The following is a 20,065-nucleotide window of genomic DNA, read 5'->3' as shown; positions in this document are numbered from 1 at the left end:
TCAGTTTTTTTTGAGGTCTTACTTTTCTTGCTCACCATTCTTTTGTTTTTAGCACAAAATTTCTTTTGATTTGATGACTTTGGATCATCTTTTTAATGTCTTCACGGAGAGCTCTTCCAACCCATGTCTGGCTAGGACCTTTGCATGGCCATGCCCCCACTCCCCCCCCCCACAGCTTCACTTCTTTCTGTCACTGCACCTCCTGTAGTTCCTTTTCTTGTCATCGCCACACCCATGTCATTCTTAACCACTCCTCCTTATCTTCGAAGTCCAATTTCAACTGAAGCATTGTCTTTTCCACTTAAAGAGCTTCTGTGTCTGCTTGTATCTTTAAATGTCTGGGTTCATTACTTGAAACTCTGGAACTTGCTCTAGAACTTCTCCTGCTGGTAGTATTTGACACACTTTTATTAGGTTCTGTACATCATGTATTGCTTCAATCTCTGACCATATCTCCATTTTGGATTGTTCATTCTCCACACCACCATCTTGTGGTTTAGCTTCAGCCACTATTGAGAATTTGGTCTCAAATTCTATTAATGGCATTTGCAGTAATTTTGTGGGATGTGTATCCCTTAACAACTGTATTCTCTTTCTTATCTATATCCTCCCTCAGTATTGCTTGAAGAGGTGCTTTGTTTCCCTTTGTATCTAATTGCCTCTTTATCAATTCATCTACAAGTTCTTCTAGACGCATTACTCCTTAGCAGCTGCAGCTGCTGTTTTCTTCATCATGTCATTCGTCGCACTCAGACGAAACCAAAACAATCCTTAAAGAACAAACGGATCCAATGCACCAAATTTTGTTTTACTGCTTCTTCAACTACAACTTCAATTGTTGTTTGTGTCTCCTTGACACTCTGCTCTTACAGAACCCAATCAATCCAGTCTTCTCTTCCAAATACAATTTCCTATGTCTTCAATTCTGTCTTCTATTGACTAGTCAATAGTCCAGTTCATTTGACTAAATAGTCTTGCTTGAAGATCTGTCTTCTATTGACTAATGCAGGGGTTCCCAACCTGGGGTACATGTACCCCCAGTGGTACATTTGCACTTTTCAGGGGGTACATTGGGTCTGAGAGAATAACCACTACTGTACACGGTGTTGTAATCTGTAGTCAGATTGCACAATGTCATGTTTTTTTTTAATCCTTAATTTTTAGGGGTACATGTGAACCTATAAAAATGCTCAAAGGGTACAGAGGAACAAAAAGGTTGGGAACCATTGGATTAATGAGTCATTGTCCAAATTTTCTTTCACTATTCTATTTTATCTAGGAGCCGTAGGTAGATGCCGGCATCACCTACGGCTCCTAGAATGCTTCCATCAGCGCTGTCTCTGCTCCATCCTCAACATTCATTGGAATGACTTCATCACCAACATCGAAATACTCGAGCTGGCAGAGTCCGCAAGCACCGAATCCACACTGCTGAAGACCCAACTGCGCTGGGTGGGTCACATCTCCAGAATGAAGGACCATCGCCTTCCCAAGATGGCAAGCTCTCCACTGGCCACCGTGACAGAGGTGCACCAAAGAAGAGGTACAAGGACTGCTTAAAGAAATCTCTTGGTGCCTGCCACATTGACCACCACCAGTGGGCTGATATCGCCTACAACCGTGCATCTTGGCGCCTCACAGTTCGGCGTGCTGCAACCTCCTTTGAAGAAGACCGCAGAGCCCACCTCACTGACAAAAGACAAACGAGGAAAAACCCAACACCCAACCCCAACCAAACAATTTTCCCTTGCAACCGCTGCAACCGTGCCTGCCTGTCCCGCATCGGACTTGTCAGTCACCATCGAGCATGCAGCAGACGTGGACATACCCCTCCATAAATCTTTGTCCGCGAAGCCAAGCCAAAGATTCTATTTTATTGACTAACAAGTCAATAATCCAGATTTCTTTTACTTAATATTGCAACCATTTACCTTTATAATCTCTTGAGTAGCATACAGATGTCGTTTATTTGACGTTAATGAAAAGTCCGTTCCAAAGAAGTATTGAGTTTTTCACTGTTTATTTGAACTCTTAAGACACTAAACTATACTTAAAACAATTAATAAATAGACAATAAACAATAGTATGTTTAACACTTTCAAAATTACATGGTCAAATAAATTATCTGGACCAGCTCCATGTTCTTGGTTCTAACAGCACAAAAGCAAATTTAAAACTAACCTTGTTTCTCTAAGATGGTCGAAAACACAGGTTTTAACCTTGTCTGGAAAGCTGTTACTATAGAGACAGTCAAAAGAATGTCAACAATCTTCTCCAGACTGCTAGAAACTGGCAAAAATATGTTTGCAAGTCATTTTAACCTTTACACTCTTCTTCAACCACAGAGGTCTGTGCCCAAGATGGCGGCACCTGTGCTCAGCAGCAGCCACGAGGAGTTGTAGATTGTAGGGCACAGTGGACTGGCGCATGGCTCCATAAACAGGCAGAATACCACTGCTGAGAAGGAGAAGCAGAGGAGATGACCCTACAGAATGGTAACCACTGTAGCGGACCAGTGAGGGGCTCAACGGGTGAAGAACGCACACAGGCTGCAGGCTGTTGTCGGTGGGGGTGGGGGGGGAGCCACATAAACAGTGGGCTGCTGGAAACTAGCTCATTAGGAACCAGGAATTAGAACCTGGATTCTAGTGGGTGCAGAGGGCAAGAAGGGTTCCTGAAGACCCTTGGGCACTGAAGGTTTCCTGATCATATCGGAAGTTTGGATCTGGAGCTTGGATTGCTGATGGATCAAACAGGAGGCTGCAGAGGCTGTGAGAGCGCTACAGGCAAATGTATGAACACTCAGTGTCTCTGAAGGGACTCTCTTTTGTATCTTTTTCTCCTATTGTTAGGAGCGCCAGGTAATGCTCATGGCAACTCTTTCTTTGCCTTATGGCAGACAGAAGTTAAAATTTTCATGTATTATTATGTATTATTATGTGACAATAAGAGGATCATTGAAGCTTGAAGGCCACACAGGAATCAGCCCCAACACACCTGCACTTGATGCATTCTGGTTTTCAAAAGGATGCTGTGTAAAAATGATTTTCTTCATAGAACTTTTAATTGCTTTCCACTTTTAGAATTGTGACTTCTGAACAATGCATGATACCCTCCACTATTGACTCTGTCAAAATCTCTCATGATGTTATTTACTTCTATTGGATATCCACTCAGTCTTCTCTTCAAAGAAAACAGTCCCATCTCCTCTCATCTGCCCTCTAATAGAAGTTCTTCATCTCAGGAACTATTCTCATAAATGTTCTCTGGCCCTTTCCAATGCCACCACGTTTCCTTGAATGAGTCAATCAAAATTTAATGCAAATTTCCAGTTAAAGCTGGACCTGTATTTTACTAAGATCCAGCACAACTTCCATATGGTTATACTCTATGCCTTTACTAATCATAAAGATACACCATAGACCAAAGACCATTGTTGCACAGAAACAGACCCTTCAGCACACCTAGTGCATGCTGAACTATTATTCAGTCTAGTCCCATTGACCTGTACCTGGACCATAGTCCGCCAGACCCCTCAAATCCATGCATCTATCCAAATTTTCACCCAAGGGTGAAATGGAAAATGTTTAGGGGAACATTAAGGGAACTTTTTCACAGAGAGTGGTGGAAGTGGTGAATGAGGGCTCAATTTTAACATTTAAGAAGAATTTGATCAGGTACATGGATGGAAGGGGTATGGATGGCTAGGTCAATGGAACTAGGCAGAATAAATTCAACACAGATGAGAAGGGCCGAAGGGCTTGTTTCTTTGGTATAATGTTCTATGGCATATTCATATGCTTCTCTGGGTGTCTCTTACACTACTATCATATCTATTTCCACCACAACGGCAGCAAGGTCAGCATAGTGTTTACTGCAATGCTATTACAGTGCCTGTGACCCAGTTTCTTATGTGACGCTGTTTATGAGGAATTTGTACGTTCTCCCTATGACTTTGTGGGTTTCCTCTGGGTGCTCCAGTTTCCTCCCACCCTTCAAAAATGCTTCCTAATGTGTATAAATCCTATCTCTATACATCTTTTCTAATAATTTTCCTTCCACTGACATGAGACTTAGTTGGCAATTATTTCCTGGATTGTCCTTATTTCCATTCTTGATCAAAGGTACATTTGCCACTCTCCCATCCTCTGGAGCAAGTGTGCATGTAAAGATCTTTGTCAAAGACCCAGCAATCTCTTCACTTGCCATTAAGCCCAGAGGATTTATTCTCCGTAATGCTCTTTGTAAGATCCAAAAAATTCTTCACATTATGCTTCCTATCACTATCCTCTGTCCTTCACTTTGGTGCAGGTGTGTTGGCAAAGTACTCATTTAGCAGCACACTCACTTCCTCTGACTCCAAGCTCAAATTCCCTACTTTGTCCTTGAATGGTCCTATCCTCTTCTGAGTCATCCTCTTGTTTTTAATGTAAATAGAAAATGGCTTGGGATTTTATTTAATTCTTCTTACCAAGGACATTTCATGGCCTATTTTGGCCTTCCTGTTTGAGCTATTTCCTGCAACCTTTATATTCCTCCAAATGTCCTTCTTTTGCTTTCTTCTTCTATGTATATTTTGTCATCCAGGGAGCTATGTGTTTCCTTGTCCTTTCTTTGCTCCACATAAGCAGATACCGATGGTCAGAACACTTCCAATCTCTTTTCAGTGCCAACCGCTCAGTCCAAGAATCCGCCCTGCTCCAGCTCCCTCAACAGCCCTTAAGGCTAGAGCTGGATGAGGTCCTCACCCGGGAAGAGACATATAAGGCAATTGAACAACTGAAAAGTGGCAAAGCAGCAGGTATGGATGGAATCCCCCCCAGAGGTCTGGAAGGCTGGCGGCAAACCTCTGCATGCCAAACTGCATGAGTTTTTCAAGCTCTGCTGGGACCAAGGAAAGCTGCCTCAGGACCTTCGTGATGCCATCATCATCACCCTGTACAAAAACAAAGGCGAGAAATCAGACTGCTCAAACTACAGGGGAATCACGCTGCTCTCCATTGCAGGCAAAATCTTCACTAGGATTCTCCTAAATAGAATAATACCTAGTGTTGCCGAGAATGTTCTCCCAGAACCACAGTGCAGCTTTTGCGCAAACAGAGGAACTACTGACATGGTCTTTGCCCTCAGACAGCTCCAAGAAAAGTGCAGAGAACAAAACAAAGGACTCTACATCACCTTTGTTGACCTCACCAAAGCCTTCGACACCGTGAGCAGGAAAGGGCTTTGGCAAATACTAGAGCGCCTCGGATGCCCCCCAAAGTTCCTCATCATGGTTATCCAACTGCACGAAAACCAACAAGGTTGGGTCAGATACAGCAATGAGCTCTCTGAACCCTTCTCCATTAACAATGGCGTGAAGCAAGGCTGCGTTCTCGCGCCAACCTTCTTTTCAATCTTCTTCAGCATGATGCTGAAACAAGCCATGAAAGACCTCAACAATGAAGACGCTGTTTACATTGGGTACCACACGGATGGCAGTCTCTTCAATCTGAGGCGCCTGCAAGCTCACACCAAGACACAAGAGCAACTTGTCCGTGAACTACTCTTTGCAGACGATGCCGCTTTAGTTGCCCATTCAGAGCCAGCTCTTCAGCGCTTGACGTCCTGTTTTGCGGAAACTGCCAAAATGTTTGGCCTGGAAGTCAGCCTGAAGAAAACTGAGGTCCTCCATCACCCAGCTCCCCATCATGACTACCAGCCCCCCCACATCTCCATCGGGCACACAAAACTCAAAACGGTCAACCAGTTTACCTAACTCGGCTGCACCATTTCATCGGATGCTAGGATCGACATCGAGATAGACAACAGACTCGCCAAGGCAAATAGCACCTTTGGAAGACTACACAAAAGAGTCTGGAAAAACAACCAACTGAAAAACCTCACAAAGATTAGCGTATACAGAGCCGTGGTCATACCCACACTCCTGTTCGGCTCCGAATCATGGGTCCTCTACCGGCATCACCTATGGCTCCTAGAACGCTTCCACCAGCGTTGTCTCCGCTCCATCCTCAACATTCATTGGAGCGACTTCATCCCTAACATCGAAGTACTCGAGATGGCAGAGGCCGACAGCATCAAATCCACGCTGCTGAAGATCAAACTGCGCTGGGTAGGTCACGTCTCCAGAATGGAGGACCATCGCCTTCCCAAGATCGTGTTATATGGTGAGCTCTCCACTGGCCACCGTGACAGAGGTGCACCAAAGAAGAGGTACATGTGTAAAGAAATCTCTTGGTGCCTGCCACATTGACCACCGCCAGTGGGCTGATATCGCCTCAAACCATGCATCTTGGCGCCTCACAGTTCGGCGGGCAGCAACCTCCTTTGAAGAAGACCACAGAGCCCACCTCACTGACAAAAGACAAAGGAGGAAAAGCCCAACACCCAACCCCAACCAACAGAAGAAGAATGCCATGTGCAGCCGGCTATCTTGGACAAATGCTACAGAGCAGAGGACTGTTGGAACCAAGGGGTTGTAATCATGGAAAATATGCCTATGTACTATTCATTGTGTATTCATTAATCCATTACTATGTAACTTGCAACCGCTGCAACCGTGTCTGCCTGTCCCGCATCAGACTTGTCAGCCACAAACGAGCCTGCAGCTGACGTGGATATTACCCCTCCATAAATCTTCGTTCGTGAAGCCAAGCCAAAGAAGAAGAAAGAGACAGAGAAAGTGACAATGACTGCAATTTGACTGAGTATGGTTTCAGGAACCCTAAATGCCTACATTTATTGGAAACGAGGGGAAAATTCTCCACTGACTGTATTTGTATCTTATGCAACGAAAAATAGTTCCGTTTATTGGAGTTCAGTAATCATAGTTCCAAGATGTTGCAACAGCAGTTTAATGCAACAGTATCCTCAATCCAATCACTTTTAACTGCTTTGTCAATGTCAGAAATAGGAATGTTTGTGAGCATTTGGGCAAATTTCATTTGCTTCGTTCCTTATATTAGAACATAGAACATTGATCATTATAGCACCCGCATCTCTGTGAAAAAAAACTTACCCCTTATCTCTCCCCTAAACTTTCCTCCCATTTCTTAGTAAAGATGTCTTCTGATGTTTGCTATTCCTGCCCTTGAAAAAAGGCTCTGGCTGTCAACCTTATCTATGCCTCTCAGAAACTTGTCAACCTCTATTAAGTCACCTCTCATCCTTCTTCACTCCATAGAGAAAAGTCCTAGCTCTGCTAACCTTGCCTCATAAGATTTATTTTCCAATCCAGGTAACATCCTTGTAAATCTCTAGATACTATTGTTATGAGTCCAGAAGACCCCAAAAACCAGCAGCAATAGATATGCATGACAAAGAGTTACTTATGTACTGACAATAACCACACCAGCAGTGCGAGTATAAGACAGCTTTAATAAACTAACATGTACACTAAGAGGTCTTGTCTCTCTACAAGATGAACTTGGAAGGCTAGACTGTAGCTCTGGACTTATTTATATACAACATCACCGGGATGATCCCTGTTACATATTACATATCACCACATTCATTCCCCCCTTAAAAAATTGTTATCCCCCCCCCCCTCCCCACCATCCTCCTTCTCTTGTTTGTAAGTTCATGTCCAAAATATTTTGTGGCTTCCGTTGCCTTCTGGACCTCCTCGGTAGTGGTATAGGGGTGGGGAGTGTGGTCTGCCTTTTGGCCTTTCTTGGTGGAGGTGTGGGAGTGGGAAGTCCTGGTTGGTCATGTGGCTGTGTGGGCTGGGGATCCTGTTATATGGGATTAGGTCCTGCCACCAAGTCTAAGGTGGTGATATTTTGTGGGGCGGGCGTGCCCAGGGTCCTGATTTCCAGGATGGGTGCTATAGTCCTCTGGGGTGACTCGATGGACGACTGTTCTAGTGACTGCTGCTGCGCTCCTTGTTGATCCGTAGAGATCTGTGTTTCCTCCGCATTGCTCAAGCTTCCGGCCGGCGCGAGATCCCTGGTGGCCACCGAGTCTTCTCTTCCATTTGGGGATGTGACGAAGGCATACTGAGGGTTCGCGTGCCTCAACTCCGCTTGATCCACTAGCGGGTCCACTTTGTGGGGTGTGCAGTGCTTCCAGAGGAGAACAGGTCCCGATGTGGTCATCCATTTAGGCAGCACTGTGCCCGTTGTGGTTTTCCTTGTGAAAGAAAAGATACGGTCAAGTGGGGTCATGTTAGTGGCAGTACACAACAAAGAACGGATAGAGTGTAGGGCCTCTGGCAACTCTTCTTGCCATCTAGTAACAGGCAGGTCTTTTGCTTTTAAGGTCAAGGGGACCGTTTTTGAGATAGTGGCATTTTCCCTTTCGACGTCCATTCCTCCTGGGATTGTAACTTGTAGTGCGGCTGGTAGCAATCCCTCTCTCGTGCAGGTACTGCTGTACTTCTGCGCTCATGAATGCAGCACCCCTGTCTGTGTGTATGTAGTTCAGGTACCTAAATATGCTGAAGATGAGTTGGAGGCATTTTATAACATTGGCTGCTGATACATCAGAACATGAGATTGCAAAAGGGAAATGGGAATATTCATCTATTACGTTTAGGAAATAGACATTTCTATTATTGGACAGGAGTGGGACTTTAAAATCGAGGCTGAGGTGCTCGAAAGGTTTGGTAGCTTTTATCAGGGTGCCTTTGTCTGGCCGGTAAAATTGCGGTTTGCATTCCGCACAGATGGGGCAGCTCTTGTTCACTGACCTCACTTCCTCTACCGAAAATGGGAGGTTTTGGGTTTAATGAAGTGAAACAGTCTAGCGACCCCTGGATGGCCCAGCTCATTGTGCAAACTCTGCAACTGGGACGTGTGGTTAAGGATGGCACAAGTGCCCCTTGACAGCATGTCCAAGGGCTTGTGGAGTCTCCCGGGGCAGTATAAAATGTCATAGGTAAATGTAGACAATTCTACTTGAAACAGGATCGACTCATCTGTGGACCGCATGGTAGCTTTAGCGATATGGTCCCAAATGTCCCTGAATGCTCTGGTGGCTGCTGGACACAGTGGGAAAACTGAGGCTTTTATAAATGGGCAGGCCCTGTCGGCAGAGTTGGGGATCCATTGGGTGTAGTAAGCGAACAGTCCCAAACACCTTTTTAGTGCTTTCAGCGTGTGTGGCACTGGGAGATCTAGGAGAGGGAGCATACGGGCAGGGTCTGGGCTGATTTCCCCATTCTGCACTACGTAGCCCAGGATTGGCAACTTCCTCGCACTGAAGACGCATTTGTCCCTGTTGTATGTTAGGTTCCTTTCCTCGACTGCTTGGAAGAAGCATTTTAAGTTCATGTCATTATCCTCCTGAGTGTGGCCACAGATTGTCATATTCTCCAAGTAGGGGAACACCACTTTCAATTGGAACTCATCTACTATTCGGTCCATTTCTCTCTGAAACAGGGACACTCCTTTGGTGACACTGAAGGGGAGTCACAGAAAATGATACAGCCTGCTGTCTGCCTCAAATGCCGTGTAAATGCGATCGCTTTTTCTAATGGGCAGTTGGTGGTATGCTGCCTTCAGGTCTATGATGGAGAACACCTTATTCTGTGCAATGTTGTTGACCTCGTCTGCTATGCATGGCAGGGGGTAGGCATCTAGTTGTATAAATTTGTTGATTGTCTGGCTGTAATCCACTAACATGTGCAGTTTTTCTCCTGACTTTACTACAACCACCTGGGCTCTCCAGGGGCTGGTGCTCTGCTCTATGATGCCCTCCTGTAATAGCCTGCGGACCTCTGTCCTAATGAAGGCTCTGTCCCTCGGGCTGTACCTCCTGCTCTTTGTAGCTACTGGTGTGTATTCTGGGGTCAGGTGTGTGAACAGAGGAGGGGGTTCTATGTTCAGGACAGACAGGCTGCAGTGCTGTTTCTTCATAAGGCGTAGTGGTGAGGGGGGTGGGGTGGGGGTTGAGGCCCGTTGTCACTATTGTAATGCTTTCTAACTGACACTGAAAATCTAACCCCGATAGTACCAGGGCACAGAGGTGAAGGAGTACTAGTAATTTGAACCCTTTGTATTTTGTGCCCTGGATTTCTAGAGTAACTCTGCAAAACTGTTTTACCTCAGCCGCAAGGCTGCTGGGTGCTAACAGGATCCGTTGCTCACTCGGGCATGTGGGGAGGGCAAGGCGGTTGACTAACCCCTGGTCATTAAAACTCTCAGTGCTTCCACTATCTATTAAGCAATTTACCCTCACATCATTAATTTTGATGTACACAGTGGCATCAGATAAATTGTGTGGACTCGCCTGATTCATGCGGAGAGAAGCGAGTCTGGTGTGTCCTTCGTGGTCCTTCCATCCGATAGTACTCAGCTTCATATTCGTCTCCTGAAGACTGTGTCCTGTCGGACTCTGGCTTTACTCTCCCCTCAATTTGGTCTATGTGTTGTCTGAGTCCAGCGTGCTCGTTGAATGAAGTGATAGGAGAAGGTATTCGGTTTCACAATCAGTTTATTACATAGTACAAGAATAAAGCTTAACAGAGCTCTGGTTCAGTCGTTAGTTCATAGGTCACCTGCTCGGTGAGCTATTCCCCAAGACTGACCCCTACTGTCCAGTCTCTTCTGTTTATATAGATCAACATTGTTACATTGACCATTGGCTTTCTTTGATAAACTCCTTGCATAAAATTTATCTCAAGCAATTTCCTGCTCTGCATTTATCGATGGTGTAGACCTCCTATCTTAATCCCCAAGGCCAGAACATCCTGTTGTTTTGATCAGAAGTCAATTCATATCCCAGATATTTCTAATTATTTCTTTGTTCTCGTCTGGCCATAGTTCTAACCAACACCTTCCGTGTATCCTTATGACTTAATTATTTCTACTAAATTGGTTTATCCATTTTGTTTGTCTCTGACATTCTCAGTCATGGTACTCATCACTTATCCTTGCAATCCACTTATCTTCCTGTCACTGGCCTGTTTCAGAATAAATCACTGTCCCTATGGTTCCTCCAGCCTCATCCTGTCTAACTTCTCCTATCTGCTATCCTTCTTCTTCCATGTGTGCTTTACAATTAGCAGTGTAACCTTGGGGATGAAAGTATTTTCTCTCTTTGTATTTGGAGGCAGCAAATTCTACACATACTATAATCAGCCAACTTTTCTACATACTGTGGCTGTTACTTAATTGCATTAATATTTCCCTAAAACAGTATAATTGAAGTAAATAGTAAATTGTTACATAGTAATGGATTAATGAATACACAATGAATAGTACATAGGCATATTTTCCATGATTACAACCCCTTGGTTCCAACAGTCCTCTGCTCTGTAGCATTTGTCCAAGATAGCCGGCTGCACATGGCATTCTTCTTCTGTTTGTCTTTGGAGAAAGAAGAGCTTTCCCACCTCTCATTAGCATGAGAATGGGCCTTGGCAGTGGCCTTGGGGCTTTTGCAGACTTTTGCATAATACCCATGTTTTCTACAGTTGGAACAGACATTTTCTCTGGCAGGTCAGAGGGCTCTGGGGTGCTTTCTTTGTCCACAGAAAAAGCACTTGGGACCCTCAAGGTGTGCAGCTGCTGCTGTGGATTCCTGTGAGGCAGCATACTTTTCTTTTCGTGGGGCTTCGAGAGTCCAGTAGTGTGACGTTTGCCCCACCCCCAGGGTCCTGTGAATACTCCTCCAATTCTTTCCTGGTGCTTTCTAAAGCTTCTGCAATAGTCTCTCCCTCATCTAGCCCTACCATTCCTTTCTCCAGCAATCGATGTCTCATCTCAGTGGATCGAATGCCTGCAACAATTCTGTCCTAATAAGGTCCTCCGCATACTCCTGGGCTGATACTGCTTTAAAGTTGCAGCCTCTCACCAGGTCAGAGTATAAAGTCTCTGGCAGACTCCTCTACTTGTTGTGACCTGGTCATGAGCCTGTACCGGGAGTGGAGTTTGCTATCTCCCTTACTGTAATGCCTCTGTAAAGTGCTCATTGCCTCTTGGTAGGACCTGGCATCCTGTATAAGGGAGTAAAGGTGGTCTCCCAGCTACACTAACAGCAGCATTAATAGCTCTTTATCCGATGCCTCAGCACCCTCCACGTAATTCAGAAAGCATCTCTGCCAGCGGCTGAAGTGGATGCCAGCTCTGGGATTTCTGGGGTCGAGATCCAGCTTTTTTTTTAAACTTTATTTAAAATTTTATAACGTGAATAACATATAGGATTACATTGAAAAAAAAATTAAGAATAAAATAATAAAAATTACAATACAGTATCCATAATCTAAATAAACTATACCCTCCCCAATAATTATTACACATTAATAACCCAACTCAAATTAGTCCAACCCCCCCTTTCCCCCCAAAATAAAGAGTGAAGAATTAATAAAGTTAATAATATATGTGAGAAAAAAAACCCACTTACAAAAAAAACAACAAAAACATAACCGATTAAAATACTAACAAAAAGAAAAGTAATTAATACTAAAATATCAGACTTAAGAAAACATATTTAAATCAAACTTAAATGCATATATTTCACAAATGGGGTTAATTAATATAAAAAATTAGTAAAGTTAGAAACATTATCTATCAAAAATTCTTAAACAATAATCAATTCTTAAAAAAAATTGTAGCATGAAAAAAAAGAAAAAAAACATTCACCAAATATCAACTAACTTCACATCTATCATCATATTAGTCACCATCTTAAAACAAAATTCAAACCTCATTAAGCATTGTACAATTCAATTTTAGTACTCTTCCACCATTTTTCCCTTTTACTCTTGAATAGTTATCCAATAAAAGCTCCAATACCACATTTAAATATCCCCAATCATTACTTAAAAATTCAGATATCCAAATAATAAAAACACATCTACAACAAAATCTATATCTTCAACAAATGGAGCATAAACCACAAACAAAATTCAAGCCTCATTAAGAATTGTACAATTCAATTTATAACTTTCATCATTATTCCCTTCGTTCTATAACTAAAATAGCAAAATAATATACACCAGAATTACCACTCTTTTCACCTTAAAGTTAAAGAAAAAATATAAAAGAAAACTTATCCATCCCATTCACATTTAAATTTCAAATATTCCTTATCTACTGAATAAACTTTACAAAAAAAACCACATCAATTTTTAGTTTTTTAAACAATCAAATACTTATGCTTTTTTTTTATATTTAAACAAAAAAAACCCTTCACTCTTTAATCTAATAATACAAAAAAAAGGAAAAAAGAAAACGGGTAGGAGGTTTAAATACCCCCTCCCGTCTAAACCGCGCAGTGCGGTAACTCCCAAAAAAAAATGGGTGTGAGATAACTCACACGTAGCAGATGACTTTCAGGAAATAGTGCCTATCCAGTTCTCTCCCCCAACTCTCACTTCATCTTAAACTAACATCATCATTATTTAATATTCCTTTTTTTTAAAAAAAACATTAGAAAAAAAAAGGACAACTCTTTTTTTAATCAACTCCAACTACCGAGTCACCATTACAACCATTCCTTCTTGGAGCACTGCTCTTTTCTTCCATCTCTTGTCTCCTTAGTGATCGCGGCGGACTTTGTCTCTGTTGAAACTGAGTAATTGGCAGCTCTTGAGCAAATGCTATAGCTTCCTTTGAAGAATCAAAGAACTTTGGTTGGCAACTATCTTGGAAAACCTTCAAAACAGCTGGATATCTAAAGGTTGCCTTGTAACCTTTCTTCCACAACAACTCTTTAGCAGGATTGAATTCCCGTCGTTGGAACATAACTTCTTGACTCAAATCCGCATAGAAGAAAACTCGATTATTTTGAATCATCAAGGGTGATTTTCTCTGTTGTGCATTTCTAATAGCCACTCGTAAAATTATTTCTCTGTCGTAATAATTCAAGCAAAGAACCAAAACAGGTCTTGGACTTTGACCTGAAATAGGTCTTCTACGCAAGGCTCTATGAGCACGTTCCAGTATTATACCTTCCGGGAAATGTTCTTGACCCAGCACCTGTGGAATCCATTCAGTAAAAAATTTTCTTGGGTCTGGTCCCTCCATACCTTCCGGCAAACCAATAATCTTTATATTGTTCCATCTGGATTGGTTTTCCAAATAATCAATCTTTTTCACCAAATTTTTATTTTGAGTTTGTAACTCTTCGACCCTTTTGGTCACATCAAAAACTTGATCCCGTATTTTGTCTATATCTTCTTCACACGAATTAAATTTATCTCTCACTTCAAGCTTAAAAGCTTCAAACTCAGCCATCTGTTGAGAATGTATTTTCACCAGAGTATTAAACCTAGTACCAAGTTCAGACATAATCTTAGATAATCCCTGCATTGTATAAGATAATTTAGATTCAAGATTCACAAATCGTTCATTCATAACATTGCCATCAGATGCTACTGCACATGTACGAACCTGAATAACTCTTTGTTCTAAAGGCTGTTTGGCGCCCTCTATCGATGTAACATTAATCTCTACATCCGAAAGCTGTATCTCTCTCCTGGGATCCATTTCAGGCTGAGTCTCGATGTTTTTCCTGTAGGTAGGCTCCAAAACTTTGAACTTTTAGAAAATGTAGTTTTTTGATGATCTGTTGTCGTTTTTTTTTTGCTCTTTTTCACCAATTGTACCGTCAGAAGTTAAATTAACAGCACTGAAGTTATCTAAACTTTTAAAGAATTTTAACGGGCATTTCTAGACAAAACAATAAGATAGAGTCAGGAGAGGACTGGAAGGCACGTCTGATCCTTACGCCATCTTGCCACGCCCCCGGGTCGAGATCCAGCTTGTCTGGTCACAGCACATGGCTAAGCTGCAGTCTCTGGTCCTTCAGGTAATGTGGGGGTCGTTCCCGGTCTCCATGTGGTCTCTGGGTCTAGGTGTAGCAAGGGTGGTCCCTGGGGTACTGGGAGCTGCTGGTAGAGCCTCTATGGGGCTTGTGTCTACTGGTTGTGATGTGCGTCAAAAGAACCAAAGACTTGTTGATCCAAACCAAGGCTTTTATTAACTAAAAGACTGGAGCAAATCACAAGTAGGTCGACCAGTCCAGAATGGCCTGGTCTGGCTAGGAGCAATCCTTTAAGACCTGCCAGTAGGTGTGGCTATGCTCTCAGCCAATCACAGTCATCCTACATTACCATCTGTAGATATGTACATATACACATTGGTGATAGAATCTGTACTATCACATTCACCCCTTCTTTGAGAACTGACCCCAGGGTGGATGGAGGTTAGGGGCTGTACTGGTCAGGGGGTCTGACCATCCGGCGTGACTGCCGTGGGGCTGGGATTGGGGTCGCCGGAGTCGTGTCGCCGGCAGGCCTGTAGGGTACGGCTACTGTTTGGCTCAATTCCCCAATGGCGTTGTCGACAGTCTGGCCTGAGCTGGTGGGGTGGCGCTAGTCCTCTCTTCAAGCACATGACCTGGGGGAAGAAGGAATAGGGGGAGGTTGGGTTAAAGGCACTTCTGCGCCTGATCTGGCTTGGGCTAGGTCCCTTACTGAGACAGTGTCCTCCCGTCCGTCTGGGTACTCAACGTAGGCATAATGCGGGTTTGCATAGAGCAGAGTCACTCGGTCAACCAAGGGGTCGTTCTTAGAGTACCGAATGTGGCGTCGTAAAAGGACTGGAGTGGGAACCGTGAGCCATGGTCATACCCAACTCGGATTTCATTGGGAAAGAGAACATCCTTTCATGGGGCGTGACATAGGTTGCGGTGCATAGGAGGGAGTGGATGGAGTGTAATGGACTAGTGAGCATGTCCTGCCAGCGAGAGGTGGGGAGACCTTTGGACCGGAGGGCAAGCGTAACTGCTTTCCAGACGGTGGCATTCTCTCTTTCGACTTGCCCATTACCACGTGGGTTATAGCTGGTGGTCCTGCTTGAAGCAATTCCACACTCCAGAAGGTACTGCTGCAGCTCTGTGCTCATAAACGAGGACCCCCTGTCACTGTGGATGTAACTGGGGTACCCGAAGATGGCGAAGATGCCGTGCAAGGCCTCTATAACTGAGGAGGCAGTTATGTTCGAGCAGGGCACAGCGAACAGTAAGCAGGAGTACTTGTCGATGGCCGTAAGGATGTAGGCGTTATGGTTGGTCGACGGTAGGGGCCCCTTGAAGTCTACACTGAGACGCTCAAAGGGGCGGGTGGCTTTGGTGTTCTCTGGACGGAAAAAGTGGGGCTTGCACTTAGCGCACACTGGGCAGGCTTGAGTCATGAAGCGAATCTCCTCGACCATGTAGGGCAGGTTGCGAGCTTTGACAAAGTGCGCGAACCTAGTGACCCCTGGATGGCAGAGCTCCTCGTGAAGTTTCTGCAGCCTGTCCAGTTGTATGTTGGCGCAAGTCCCCTTGGAGAGCGCATCTGGTGGGTCGTTGAGCTTACCTGGCCGATACAGTATGTCATAATTAAAGGTGGAGAGCTCGATTCTCCACCTGGTGCTTTTGTCATTCTTAATCTTACTCGCTGGATATTGCTAAACATGAAGGAGACAGCGCGTTGGTCGGTCAGCAGCGTAAAGCGCCTGCCAGTGAGGTAGTGTCTCTAATGACGTACTGCTTCGACTATGGCCTGGGCCTCCTTCTCAACAGAGGAGTGTCGGCTCTCAGGACCCTGGAGGGTTCTGGAGAAGAAGGCTACCAGCCGGCCGGCTTTCGACTTGGAACAGAATGGACTCGTCGATGGTGTGCAGCGTTGCAGCAGCGATGTCCGATTTGATGCGGTCGAAGGCCACTCCGGTTTCGGTTGACTGGGGGAAGGAGGTGGTCTTGATGAGTGGCCGTGCCTTGTCGGCATAGTGTGGAACCCATTGGGCACAGTAGGAGAAAAAACCCAGCAGTGCCTGAGTGCCTTCTGGTTGTGGGGGTGGGGGGGAAAGTCCATGAGGGGACGCATGCGGTCAGGGTCCGGCATGACCACCCTGTTGTCCACCACACAACCCAGAATAGCGAGCTGAGTGGTCCGGAAGACACACATATCACTTCTGGCACCTGGCTTTTTTCGGGCACTGGGACCTGCTGTGCTTGTTCCTCCCACAGAAATAACACTTTGGGATTGCATCGGACAGCGTAGCGGCAGTAGTAGGGTAGAGGGAGGGCATCCTACTCACATCAGAGTGTGGGGTCTAGCCCCGAGAGTACAAGTCCATACTTAAGGCCACAGCCTCCATCGTCTCTGCAATCCAGATCACGTCCTCTTTGTTTTCTCCCCCGTGCTCTAGCTGGCGCTGCCTCATCTCATTCGATCTAACCCCGGCCACAAAGGGATCCTGATTGAGATCGCCTGTGGTCTCCGCAGCAGTTTTGTCTGTGCAGGCACAGTCCCTGCCCATTGCCCTTAGCACCTGAATTTAAGCTTTACAGGACTCACCGGGCTGTTGCCTCCTTGTAACAAGTTTGTACCAAGCATAGACCCTGTTCACCGGTCACTTATAGAGCCCTTTCAGCACCTTCATGGCTGCAGCATAAGTGGTCGCGTCCTGGACACTCTGGTAGACTCTTGGGGACAGCATAGTCATCAATATTAGTACTCGATGGTTGTCCTCTATCATGGTGGGATCAGAGAGCTGTAAGTATGTTTCGAAGCATCTCACCCAGTGCTTAAAGTCATTTGAGGCTGTAGCTGACTGTGGGTCGATGTCGAGGCATTCCAGCCATAGCATACTCTCCATCCCTTCAAAATTTTTTAGTTAATAAAATTGTGATGTGCCTCAAAAGAACCAAAGACTTGTTGATCCAAACCAAGGCTTTTATTAACTAAAAGACTGGAGCATATCACAAATAGGTCGACCAGTCCAGAATGACCTGTTCTGGCTAGGAGCAATCCTTTAAGACCTGCCAGTAGGTGTGGCTATACTCTCAGCCAATCACAGTCATCTTACACTAACTACCATCTGTAGATATGTACATATACACATTGGTGATAGAATCTGTACTATCACGCTGGAGGAGTAACCTGGGTGTTTGGGGCTGTTGGCTGAGTCTCTGGCTTTGGGACGTTTGCAGCGGGCTTAGGGGAGGATCCCAGCGGTAGCGTCAGATCTCCTTGGTACTGGAGAAACTGCTGCTGGGGGAGTGACGGTAGTAGTGTCTGCTTTCCCTGGCTTTGGAGTGGTCGGGAATTCTGTACATACATGGCAATCGGGAGCCCGACGTAGAGATCCTTCCACCTGTGCTTGTAGTGGCCCCTTTCTGATCAGACCAGGGTTTAGGGTCAGCGGCACCTATACTGGCGAACCCACGGGCAGGCAGGGCTCTTGGCTGTTTTTTACCTGCCCTATCATACTTCTGTGGTCTTCCCCGCATTCCACCATGATTCCAGTACAGCGGTCCTTCGCCATCTCTGTCCTCAGATGCACATGTGTGCTGGTCGTCCCCAGATTCCATTCCTCAGGAAGAGTCTCCAGGTGGTTGGGAACGGTGTTGGAGCAGAAGCAGCTTCCATCCTAGTAGGTATGATATTAGTTTATTAAATTGTACTGACAATAACCACACCAGCAGTGCAAGTATAAGACAACTTTAATAAACTAATATGTACACTAAGAGGTCTTGTCTCTCTGCAAGATGAACCTGGAAGGCTAGACTGTAGCTCTGGACTGCTTTATATACAAGGTCACCGGGATGACCCCTGGTGACCTAGTGGTGCAATTACAGAGTTCCTTTTCTGTTTCTCCTATTCCAAGGGAAACACCGGACAGCTAGTCCTCTCCTTTGATCAGGCCGTCTTCCAAAGCTTGCCAGGTTGTCCCTCTGGAACCGATGTCCCTCTCTCTCTCTCTCTCTCTCTCTCTCTCTCTCTCTCTCTCTCTCTCTCTCTCTCTCTCTCTCTCTCTCTAACTCTCTCTCTCAGCCCCTCCTCTCTGAGAGCAAAGCCTGCTTTTTTACTCTGCTCTCTGCCTGCAAAGATCATATGACCTTCCAAATAAAGCTGCTTCTGCCTGTTGTTACATTTGTTGCCCTTTTGCAAAACAACAGTCCATCATAAGTCTCTGAGCACTCGCTAAAGCTCCTGCAAACATTTTGTTTTAAAGTGTTTGTGAGTGACCTGCTCCAACAAATCTTTCCCAATTTATCACCCAAACACCTCTATATACACTGTCACACTCTCCAAAGCTTTCACTTTCTTCCTAAAATGAGGTGACCAGAACTGAATACAATATTCTTAAGTATTGTCTCATCAGAGATTTGTAGAGCTGCAACGTCACCTCTTGACTCTCGAACTCAGTCTCCCATTAATAAAGCCTAGCATACCATAGCCTGCCTTAACTATCCTATCAACCTACTTGGCAACCTAGAGAAATATATTGGTTTGGACCCTAACTGCCTTCTGTTCCACCACAGTATTAACTATCTGACCATTAACCCTGGACCTTCAGGTTTGACCTTCCAAAATGGAACACCTCTCACTTCGGATTGAACTCCATCTGCAACTTTTCCACCAAACTCTGAATCCTATCTATTTCCGTTTGTAACTACGACAACCTTCAGCACTATCCACAACTCCTCCAACCTTGGTATCATCCTCAAACTTACTGACCCATCCTTCTGCTTCTTCATCATCAACATTTATAAAAATCACAAAGAGCAGGGGTCCCAGAACAGATCCCTGTGGAACTTCAATAGTCTACTACTCTCTGCTTTATTCAAGCAAGTCGATTTTGAATCCACACTGCCAAGGTTCCATGGATCCCATACATTCCGATTTTCTGCACAAGTCTCTCATGGGTGATTTGTGAAATGCCTCACTAAAATCCACTCATAATATCTTTTGTTATCTCCTCAAAAAACTCAATTAGGATCAAGAAGCTTCCCCTCACAAAGCCACGTTGTCTATCCCTGAGTAGATTGAGTGGTGAATATAATGACAATCAATCAGCTGCTTTGGTCTGGATCATCTTCAGCTACTTTAGAGTTATTGGAACTGCACTCATCCAAGTATTCCATCAAAATATAACAAATAAAAACAGAACAAAAAATGGAAAGATACACTAGCTGGGAGGACAACTGGGGAAAAATGGCAGGTATTTTTGGACATTTTTCACAGGTTTCAGGACAAATTTATTCCAAAGTGGAGGAAAGGCTCTAGGAGATGCAAATGGCAGCCGTGGCTAACTAATGAAATCAAGTGTAATATCAAATCCAAAGG

At 44.6% G+C, this 20,065-nt stretch overlaps 1 protein-coding gene across 3 annotated transcripts in view; it reads left to right on the top strand.

Moving 5' to 3' along the window:
• The window catches only part of dnah10 (dynein axonemal heavy chain 10), a 677,292-nt gene that overhangs the window by 112,711 nt on the left and 544,516 nt on the right, over positions 1-20,065 (top strand). The window lies entirely within an intron of this gene.

This window comes from Narcine bancroftii, chromosome 4, assembly GCF_036971445.1.
Source record: "Narcine bancroftii isolate sNarBan1 chromosome 4, sNarBan1.hap1, whole genome shotgun sequence".
NCBI classification, from domain to species: domain Eukaryota; kingdom Metazoa; phylum Chordata; class Chondrichthyes; order Torpediniformes; family Narcinidae; genus Narcine; species Narcine bancroftii.
The sequence above is the reverse complement of the archived record's forward strand: the minus strand, read 5'-3'. Positions and strand labels throughout refer to the sequence as shown.